The sequence below is a fragment of the Marmota flaviventris genome, chromosome 11 (assembly GCF_047511675.1).
Source record: "Marmota flaviventris isolate mMarFla1 chromosome 11, mMarFla1.hap1, whole genome shotgun sequence".
In the NCBI taxonomy this organism is placed as follows: Eukaryota; Metazoa; Chordata; class Mammalia; order Rodentia; family Sciuridae; genus Marmota; species Marmota flaviventris.
This window is the reverse complement of record NC_092508.1, coordinates 63128634-63140713: the sequence shown is the minus strand read 5'-3', so window position 1 is coordinate 63140713 and position 12080 is coordinate 63128634.

Below are 12080 nucleotides of genomic sequence, written 5' to 3'. Positions count from 1 at the left end.
CTGCCATGGCAGGGAATATATTTTCTTTATATGCCAAGCACCTAAAATAACTTTTAACACATAGTAAGTCCTCAATAAGTTATAATCCAAAGGATAGATTTTTAATGAGCTAAATCTGTTTTTGTCTATGAACAAAATAAATTTGTAATCCTTTAAATTGCAACTTATCTAAAATTTAATTATAAATTATAAAACTGACAAACTTTGAACACGATGGTATTTTAGCAAATTTAACTACTGTTGGTAGCCTAACAATTGGTGTGTATTTGCAAATAAAATTAATTTTAAAATGTCACTACAAGCAAAATGTAGCTGTTAATTTTCTTGAGATGTATACTAATAAGGAATCAGGGGAAAAAATGCCTTGACAATTCTCTAGACTCTTCTTCTTAAGATCTAACTGATGGCCAGGCATGGTGGCACAAGCCTATAATCCCAGCCACTTGGGAGGCTGAGGCAGGAAGATAGCAAGTTCAAAGCCAGCCTCAGCAAAAGCAAGGTGCTAAGCAACTCAGTGAGACCCTGTCTTTAAATAAAATACAAAATAGGGCTGGGCATGTGGCTTAGTGGTCAAGTGCCCCTGAATTCAATCCTCGGTACCAAATAAAAAAGGATCTGATTGATGACAAAAAAATGAGATTACCTTTAGTCAACTCTGTGAACTTCAGCATCTGCATTGAAAAACTGTTAGTGGGGAAGAAGAATCAGAAAACAGAAACTCTCTACTCCTCTTCAGAGTACCTAGGTCCTTTTAGGGACTGGGCTGGGACTGGGACATAAGTGACCAACTGCTTCCCTGTATGTGACTATGGAAATCCCCAGGATCTGCAGTTCCCACCCAGAGCTGACCTTTGGCACTCTGAATCTTTGTTTGACAAGTTTTGGGCAGCAATCTGTTGTCTAATGGTGCTTTGGTTTGGAGGCCATGTTGAAGCCTGGGACTGTACATTTTCATGCACAAAAAATTTAAGAAAATACCTTCTGGTGGTATGTTTATTTGAGGAACATTTAGTTTCTAATTTTAGAAAACTCCCCCAGGTTGTTTTTTTTTAATATTTATTTTCTAGTTGTAGTTGGACACAATACCTTTGTTTTATTTATTTTTATGTGGTGCCGAGGATTGAACCCAGGGCCTTGCACGTGCTAGGAGTATGCTCTACCGCTGAGCCACAATCCCAGCCCTCCCCCAATTTTTTAATGAAGTGCCAGTGCTCTAGATGAGGAGGGGAATCCCCTGGAATTCATCCAGGCTTAAGAACTTCAAAAAAGCACTTCAGCATGTCAGTTCAAGCAGACAAATATATTTTGGGAAACGCAATCCAGTCAGGAACATTGAGTTCTTATATGACTGTTAAGCAAGTTTTAAATAGGGAAAGACCCTGGTACATCATCAGCTTTCCAATGGCCATTCATTTCCCCGTTCACTAGTTCTGCAAATAAGTGTTTTAAGTGTCTACTATATACTAAGCACAGGTTAGGCCCAGAAGTACAATAGAGAGTTGAGAAGATAACAATCTCCTGCTCTTATGGAACTGAAAGCCTAGTGGGGGACTCCACAGCACCTTCACAGATATTGTAAACTGTAGCACAAGTTGCAGTGAGAAGATCAGCAAAGGAATATAATTTAGATAGGGGATGAGGGACAGTCTCCTTGAAGAAATGCTATTTTATTTATTTCTCCGATCCTAAATAAGTCAAAGTAATAAAATTAAATGTGAATGCTTAAAAGGGACACAAGTACTGCTTTTAATACCATAAAACTACATTAAATAGATAAAAGCTTTCTATGTAAATTATAACTAAATTGTATCTAAAATGTGCTGATAGTTAAAAGATAGTATATATTCTAGAAATAAAATAATAATCACTAATAGAAATCTATCAAATATTCATCACATTAATGGTTTTTTTTTTGCTCTCTTTTTTTTAGAAATGATCATTTAAATGACTGTAGAGAAAGCAATCTATAAAGTATAACACTTATTCCTTAAAAGACAAGCTCTTAGCAAATTAGCAACAGAAGGAAATTCCTTAACATGACAATAAAAGGATATTTTAAACAATCCTTCAGCAAAAATGTTTAATGATAGAACTTTAAAAATATTTCCACTAAAGTCAGGAGACAACTATTCAACCCTGTTTTCTAGGAGTCCTAATTAATGCAAGAAATGAGTAACATAATTATGATAGAATGTATCAGACTATTAGTCAGTCAGTTGTGATTTGGGAATTTAAAAGTTAACTACATTGTCCATTTTTGAAAGGAAGAAACAAACATATCATTATTTGTAGATGAAATGACAATCTTATCAAAATCCAAAGCAAGGAGTGGTAAAACTATTTCAATGACTAAGATAATTCAGCAATTATTTTTCAGTAAGATAAAAGGTGAAAATGAAAGAAATCAACAGTTCTTCTTTATACAATTTTTTTTTGGGGGGGGGTACTGGGGATTGAACTCAAGGGCACTCAATCACTGAGCCACATCCCCAACCCTATTTTGTGTTTTATTTAGAGATAGGGTCTCACTGAGTTGCTTAGCCCCTCACTGTTACTGAGGCTGGCTTTGAATTCAAAATCCTCCTGTCTCAGCCTCCCAAGCTGCTGGGACTACAGGCATGTACCACCACTGAGCCCAGCTTCTATACCATTTCTTTTTAACTGGTTAATCTTAACAACAGCACAAATTACAAATGTTGAAAAATTAATTTTCAAACATTAGATTTTTAGAGCTATGGTTGTGCTCAGTGGTAGAGTACTTGCCTAGCATGCACAAGGTCCTGGGTTCAATCCTCAGCACAATATAAAAATAAATAAATAAATAAATAAAATAAAGGTATTGTGTCCAACTATAACTAAAAAAGAATTAGATTTTTTAAATTGAGAAATAATAAAACTTTTTTGAAGGATACTTTAAGATAACTTGAATAAATAAACATTATGTTCAAGAATGAAATGGCATAGTATTATAAACATATCTCCTTAAGTTAATTTGTAAATTTAATAAATTCCAATAATAATTACAAAATGCTTTTCAGTAAAATTGATTACCTGAATCTGAAGCTCAAATAAAATGTCAAAGTACATGAAGAGCTAAGACAATTTTTACAAAAGAAATATAATACATGTTTCTTACATAAGACAAAATAACACCAACCAACAGGGAAAAAAGAATAAATTTGACTACATGAAGATTAAGCTATCTACATAGTAACTTTTATAATACCTTTAAGAAAAATCAAGAGAGAGGTGAATGACTAGAGAGTTTTTTAAAGTACAACAGTTAGTAAAATACCTACATCATGTATGTAGAGCCTCTACAAATTAATAGAAAAGTGAAAATTCAACAGAAAAGGCAAAATTCATGAGCAAGCAAGTCACAAGAGTCAATCCACATGGCCAATAAATTCATGAAGTGGCACTGAACGGCATAGATTTAGGAAAACATAAATTAAGACAGTGCTGAGATGCCATTTCCAATCCATGCTAACAGCAAAATTTCAAATTCCGAAGCTATCATTGTTGGCTGGGATATGGAGAAAGAAGTCCTCTGCTGGTAGGAGTGTAAACTAGTATGGAAGCTTTGGAGAATAACAGGCAGCATCTAAAATTGAAAATATACCTAATCTAGAATCCATTGATTCTATTCTCAGAGTACACTATAGAAAAGCATATGTATTACAAAAAGGATAAACATCAAGGAGATTCACAGAATCACTGCTAATAGCAAATAAGTAGAAAACCCTTCATGCCCAAAAATAAGGAAATGGGTGAATGAAGCATATTATGTCCATGCAATTCAATACTTGGTGTCAGTTAAAAATGTCTAACTTTGTAAATATCAGCAAAAAAAAAATAGAGATCAAAAACAATGCTTTAAAAGATCAGCAAGTTAAGACTGAATCATACAGTATGATGTTATTCTTATATATCAACCATATATAAAAGAAAATACTACTGCATGTATTTTATGTTTATCTCTTCCATACACATCACATTAAATGTATAGGATTAGTCTGTGTAACTTTTGTCTATATGTAGATATGTTAGGCTACATGTAGATTAATGCACTTCTATTCCAGAAAAGACTGGAAGACAATAAACAACACCTCATACAGCAGAAGAAAGGAGACCCTAGGGTGGGGAAGGATCAGTTCTGGGAACAGAGTTTAGAGGAGATTGACCTGTATCTATAATAAACAAAAGACTGAGAACCCACGATATAAAATATTAAATGTTTAATTCAGAATGATTGACGTTTGTTATATTACTCTTTGTAATTTTTCTCAAAATTAAGCACAATTTTTCAATGTACTTATAAATTCTTTCTCTCCATGTAAACATGCAGATCAAATGCCCAAAGAGTCTTTCAAATTTTCTATCTTAATAGTCTCTGCCTAGAATAATCAGATTATCTTTCTGAATGGGATTAGTTAGGTATGGAAAAGAAAATAAATGAGAGTCCAAAGGCCAAGTTCATTGTGGAGAATTCCTTCAGTTCTTTCAGAGGGACCTGATCTCTGTGGTAGTGAAGTGGGCGGATGAGAGAGAATGGAGAAAATTTATCTTTAGAGACTCCTCCCCACACTGCCTCAGAAACCTACCCATGAGCAGAGAAAATAACAAAAGAGGCAGAGGCACCAGCTTCCCTGGGGCTTAGGCAAGACATCATTGGCAAGGAATTCCTACATTCTTTTTGTGAATGACTGAAAAAAAGAAAGGTGAAAAGCTCTGGTGAGGCAGAATAATAGAAGGAGAGCAAAAGATCCCTGTCCTGAAATTTTTCTTATGCTACAGCAGTCCATGCTAACTCCAGATTCCAAGCAGTAACCGTTGAGTATCCATCATATATTGTCATGGGATTATAGAGCTTCTCAAAAGCCCAGAGATACTTGATCCACTTGTATTTTTCTAAAGGCTTCCAAATATTTAAAAAGTGATGAAATACCAAAATAGACATATAACAATTGGATGATATGTCATGTGTATGTTATTTATAATTCACAACAATGATTTAAGTACAAATTTTTATAAACTATAGTTAGTTACCACAACTACAAATCATAAAAAATATGAATTCATTGTGCCCTGCGGAAGTCTATTCCAATGATTATAAGGACTGTTAAGTTCTGTAATGAATGTGCTTGTCTTTCAGTCCTCTCAGAATCTCTATGGTTGTAGATGTGCCTCAACAGAAGCTAAGGTTTAAGCTCTACAAATGAGTCACTCTGTGAAGAAGAGGTCAAGGTCTCTTGGCCTACCTTTGCCCTCTGTGTTAGTTAGCTTTTCATCACTGTGACCAAGATACCCAACAAGAGCAACTTAGAGGAGGAAGTTTATTTTGGCTCATGGTTCCAGAGGTTTAGTCCATGGTCTGTCAAGTCCATTGCTCTGGGCGTAAGGTGAGGCAGAATATTGTGGCAGAAGGGTATGGTAGAGGAGTGCTGGTCTATTCATGGCAGCAAAAAAGTAGGGTAGGGTGGGGTCGGTGTGGGGGAAGAGGCTACAGGAAAGATGCTCTCTTTTAGGGGATGCCCCAGTGACCCAACTCCTCCAGCCATGCCCCACCTACCTACAGTTGCCACCTAGTCAGTTCATTCAAACTAGAATAGGCTGATTAAGATTCAGTTCTCACAACCAATCATTTCACCTCTGAACTTACTGCATTAACATTAACACAGGAGCTTTTGAGGAACACCTCATATCCAAACCATAACACCACTCCTCCCCTCTCACTTGTTTGATGTCCTGCTCTTGAGGGTCCCAAATCAAATTCTAGACCACTTGAGAGGAACAAATGTGTCTTATAAATCGTGTGACAGGATGAGAGAAATGAGAGGGGCTTTGGCTAGTTCTATGATGGAGTGGTACATCCTATAAGTCAACTGGATGGGAAGGACAAGTTCAGAAAGGATGACGTAAAGCAAGAAAGTACAAGAGGATGCCACAGTCCGGGCAGGTCAGATGCTGCAAGAAGAGACTTGTGCCTGGTCTAGCTACTCTGGACAGAGCTAGTGGCCTTTGGATTAATGGAGGGGAATAGAATGAGTGGGTAGGCTGAGCTCTCAACTACTATCTCTATGCTTTATTCTCATATCACACTTTTCTAAAGGCTTTTCTCCTAAGTCTGAACAACTGTCATACTAACTTTTACTTTGAAGAGTTGTTGAAGTAAGTGCCATTATGAGGGAATATGCCTAAAGACAGTGGTGGCTTCCCCTGTTATCCTTCCACCCCTGAAAATGCACACCCTGACATCACACAAATTTTTTGGCTTAATTTCTAAGGAAGGCAGAGCAACAGGAATCTGGTACTTAGATTCATAGAGGGCATAGAACATGAGTAGAGTGAAGGAATCTGGAGTTCTGAACAAAGAGATTGAAAATCCCAACTGAAGGAAAATGCAAGATGGCAGTTTGGAAGAAGACTGCATTCCTAGTTTCTCTTTGGCGTGGGATTCAAGCAGTGGGAGTATTGCTCCTCAGTGAGGTGGGTGGAAAAGGGATTTCACTAATATTCAGTATTGGACAGTCAGAGTGTCTTAGAGACTCAGAAATTTGGGTACATTATACAAAAAAAAGGCGTATATTGGAGTCAAGCTGGTTATGGTAGTGGCAGCTGTAGTGGGGCTGGTTCATAACAGAGGGAGGGAGAACACAGAGAGAATTGAGAATTTGGTGTGAAAAAACTTGAAAATAGAAAAGAGGCGTGAATTTAGCCAATCCAGATTCTCCAATGACAGTAGTAATACAAAAAGCAGAACTGCTAGGACACTATAAAAGGAGTTCTAAGAGGAAAGTTTTTAGCTATAAGTGCTTTTGTAAGAAAATCAGAAAGATGAGACAGAAAACAAAAACAAAAACAACCTAATGATGCATCTCAAGGTCCTTGAGAAAGAAAACAAAAACCCAAAACCAGTAGAAGGAAGGAAATAATTAACATCAAAGCTGAAATCAATGAAATTTAGAATTTTTAAAAAAATACAAAGGACTGATAAAGCAAAGAGTTGGTTCTTGGGAAAGATAAACAAAACTGATAAGACCTTAGCCAAACTAACGAGAGAGAGAGAGAGAGAGAGAGAGAGGTAAAGAGAGAGCTAAAGAGAGAAAGAGGACTCAAATTAATAAAATTAGAGAAGAAAAAGGAGAAATCACCACAGACATCACAGAAACCCAGTGGATAATTAGGGACTACTTTGAAAATTTATGCTCCAATACATTGGAAAACCTAGAAGAAATTAATACATTTCTAGACAAATACTATATGCTAAAACTGAACCAAGAGGACATAGAAAACCTAAAGAGACCAATAACTCACAATGAGATAGAAGCAGTAATAAAGAGCCTTCCAATAAAGAAAAGCCTAGGACCAGGACCAGATGGGTTCTCAGCTGAATTCTACTAAACCTTTAAAGAAGAACTAATGCCTATACTTCTCAAACTATTGCATGAAATAGAAAGGAATGAAAACTTCCAAGTTCATTCTATGAAACCAATATAACACTTATACCAAAATCATGTAAGGACACATCAAGGAAAAAAAAAATACAGACCAATATCCCTATTGAACTTAGAGGCAAAAATGCTTAATAAAATACTAGCAAATCATGTTCAACAACATAGTGAGAAGACTATACAACATGACCAAGTTGACTTTATTCTAGAGATGCAAGAATGGCTTAATATATGTAAATGTAATTTATCACATAAATAGAATTAAGGACAAAAATCACTTATGTGGGAGACCAACCTCACACGTGACTGAGTCACACTCCCCGGCTGGGTGCTGAGGTGCTCAGTCACCCTTCTTGGGTTCGAGGGTCCGTGTCTCGTGCATGGGTGTGTCTTGCTACAGCCCCATGGGTGAAGCTATGCTCACCTGTTACTTTGTAATATAACCCCTTGCCCTGTTTAGGATAGAATCTTCCATGGAAGTGCCTTGTGTGTGTCTCTTTCTCTTACTGTGCCCTTGGGTGTGGCCTACCCAGATGTCAGTCAACCTGCTGACAGTGGACATCATGAAGATAGACTCAGCCCCCTGAAACCTGACCCCTTGCCTCATTTGAATAGCTTCTCCTCAATAGAAAGGGTCAGCGCATGCTCTCACTCTCTCTCTTTCTGCGGACCCTTAGGGTCAGAGAAGCCGTCACTGCGACCCCAAAGAAAAAGGTATTTGTGTCTCTTGTGTGGTTATTTTGTGCAGTCCAGATAGCCCAGTTCAACTGGAGTAACCGCTGAGCCTTTTAGTTGCGAACTGAAACCCGGCACACTTAGTCATCTCAATAGATACAGAGAAGGCCTTTGACAAAAGGCTGATAAAAACACTGAAGAAACTTGGTATGGAAGGAACCTACCTCAAAATCAAGAAGGCTATATATGAAAAACCCAAAACCAACCTCATAGTAAATGGGGGGAGAAAAAAGAAAGCATTTCCTTTAAAATCTGGGACAAGACAAGGATATCTACTCTCACCATTCCTATTTAATATATTGCTAGAAATTCTAGCCAGATAATTAGGCAAGAGGAGGAAACAAAAGAGATAAAGATAGGAAAGGAAAAAAAAAATCAAATTAGCACTGTTTTCAGATGATATGCTCTTATACCTAAAAGAAACTCACCAAAGACTCTATAGCTAATAAACAAATAGGCAAAGTATAAGGTTACAAAATCAACATAAAAAATCTATAGCTTTCCTATATACCAAAAACGAATTTGCTGAAAAGGAAATCTGGAAAACTATATCATTTACAATATCCTCTAAACAAACAAAAAACCCTGGAGATATACAGATTTAATGCAATCTCCATCAAAATACCAACAATGTTCTTTACTGAGATAGAAAAAATAGCCCTAAAATTAATTTGGAAGAATAAAAGACCCAGAATTGCCAAAGCAATTCTAAGCCAAAAAAGCAGTGCCAGATGCATTGTAATACCTGACTTCAAATGATACTTCAGAGTTATAGTAACAAAAACTGCATAGTACTTGCATAAAAATAGACACATAGACCAATGGCACAGAAAAGAGACAAACCCATATAGTCATCTGATCCTTGATAAAGGTGCCAAAAACTTACTTTGGAGAAAAGGCAGCCTTTTTAACATACAGTGCTGGAAAAACTGGTTATCCATATGTAGAAGAAGGAAACTAGATCTTATCTCTCACTCTGTACAACAATCAACTCAAAATGGAATCAAAGATCTAAGAATCAGACTATAAACTGTGCAACTCCTAGAAGAAAACATAGGGTCAACACTCCAGCTTTTAAGCACAGCCAATGACTTTCTCAATTGGACCCCTAAAGCTCAGGAAATAATGCCAAGAGTTAATAAATAGAATGGCATCAAATTTAAAGCTTCTTCACATCAAAGGAAACAATTAGGAATGTAAAGAGAGATCCTACAGAATGGAAGAAAATCTTTGCTAGCTACCCTTCTGACAGAGGATTAATAACCAGAACATATAAATAACTCAAAAAATTTTACACCAAAGAAAAAACCAAGTAACCCAATTAATAAATGGGCTAACCAATTAAACAGATCCTTCTCAAAAGAAGAAACACAAGTGGCCAACAAACACATGATAAATTTTCAAAATCATAAGCAATTAGGGAAATGCAAATCAAAACTACCCTGAGATATCATCTCACACCAGTCAGAACTGCAGTCATCAATTATGCAAATAATAATAAATTCCAGAGAAGATGTGGAGAAAAACAAACACTTTTATACTATTGGTGGGATTGCAAATTAGTACACCATTATGGAATTCAGTGTGCAGGGTCTTCAAAAGACTAAGAATGGAACCACCATAGGATCCAGCTATACCACTCCTCAGTATTTACCCTTAAGAATTAAAGTCAGCATACTACAGTGATACATACATACCCATTTATAGCAGCACAATTCACAATAGCCTTTGAATGAGTTCATTAGAGATGTGCATGTGATGCACATGTGCACAATAACTATGGGACCAGCCTAGGTATTCATCAATGGATGAAAGAATACAGAAATGTGGCATATATATACACAATGGAGTTTTATTCAGCCTTAAGAAAAATGAAATTATGTTATTTGAAGGAAAACGAATGGAACTAGAGACCATTATGTTAAGCGAAGTAAGTCAACCTCAGAAGGTCAAGGGTTGTTATGTTTTCTTTCATATGTGGAAGCTAGACAGAAAAAAGTAAAAGAAAGATGGGGGCAGATCTTATGGAAACCAAATAGAGGAAAGGGACCAAGGGGTAGGGAGTAAGGTAGGAGAGAAGAAGTGCTGGGTTGTGATATTGGCCAAATTATCCTATTTGTGTATTGTGTGCTTGTACAAATAAGTAACAACAAATCCCATTATTAGGTACAACTATAATACACCAATAAAAAATATAACAAACAAATAAAAATCCCAAGCCAGAGTCTGTAAGGAATGGAATGAGGATCTAAGAGTGGGGTACTAGCAGATGAGGGTGGAGCTTGACATGTAGTGCTAGAGTTTAGACCTGAAATGTCCCCTGGAAGCCCATGTATTGAAGGCTTGGTCACCAGGTGGTGGTGCTTTTGGTAGGTGGTAGAACTTTTCTGATGTGGGTCCTCGCGTAAGGGAAATTAGGTGTGCCCTTCGAGGAGAAATTAGGACCCCAATCCCTTTGCTTCTCTCTTTGACTTCCCAACAACCATGTGGTGAGCAGCCTCCTTTGCCACGGGGTATTGCCAAGATGTACTCTGCTGCCACAGGTCCAAAGCAATGTGGCCAAGCAGACATGGACTGAAACCTCTAAAACTCTTAGCCCAAACAAACGTGTCCTCCTTCTAAGGTGATTTATCTCAGCTATTTTGTCATTGTGATGAAAAGCTAACTAACACATTCAGCTTAATTCTCCCATATTCCCACAGCACAATCCAGAGGTGGTCTGAATATGATATGGGCTTCACAAGCAGGTAGAGGAACCAGACAATGTTCATCACATGCACATCTCTAATGAATTCACTCAAAGCAGAAAATGCATCACCAGGCCTCTTCTAGGTGCCCCACAAACAAAATAAAATGTGATAAAAAAGTTTACCTAAATTCTAGAACGTCAGAGCCTACAGAAACTGTATATAAATAGACTGCTAGATAATCTAGCTGAAGGATATTCTCAGGCCATTTGTCATTTGACCTTTTTTTTTTTTGGTCAATCTGGAAAACCAGAATGATACACTCTTACTAAAAGAGAACAGAAATGCTTAAGTCATTTCATTCCTGAGAAATAATTTATGTAAATTACAACAAAGAGAAAGAATGAGTGCACAAGATGTTCTTCTGTCTTGGTCTTTTGCACAATGGATAACAAAATTGTTGCATACTTGCTACTTTGTTATTAGAAGCTCTCCCCTGGATGCCCCAAGTGAGACAGGGAAAGTTGCAGCTGTATGTCGTCACTGCTGGGAGGCCAGTCACAGCATGTCTACACTGGATCTTGATGAATCTCTTCCAGACAGCCACTTCTAACTTGGGGAGGAGGGAGGAGGAAGGGAAATGGCAGATGAATAGGGAACACCCTCTAAGCATCTACTAAAAAATTTGCCTGCAAAATAGGGAGTCAATTTGTATTATAATTTAACATAATCTAAAACAGAAAATAAAGAAACTGATTTTAAAAAAAAGAGAGACTGAACATAAGAGCAAACTATTTAAATTTATTTGGACCCTGATAAGAAAAAGGCAGTCTTTCTTACTTTTGGATGGAAAGTCCTCTGACCACACTGGCTCTGAATAAAAGAAAAGCTATTTTTTTGCACAGTCACAGAAGACTTTGTTTCTAGTCAGAGATTAACAGAAGATCCTCCAGCAGCTTCAAGTTTCTCCTTCTGTGTCATTTTGGATTGCTATCATCTCTCCCTGACCCCATTCAGATTAGTCACTGTGAGCAGATTTGGGATTTTATGTTTCTTCCCATTAGTCTTATTTATTTCCAATTTTTAAAAATATCATAAACTAAGAATAATAGAAAATCAAATGATAGTAAAGGCCTTAACATTTTTTTTTTCTAAGATGATGGTTTTGGGGGCTGCAGATGTAGCTCGCGATCTGATTTCTGCA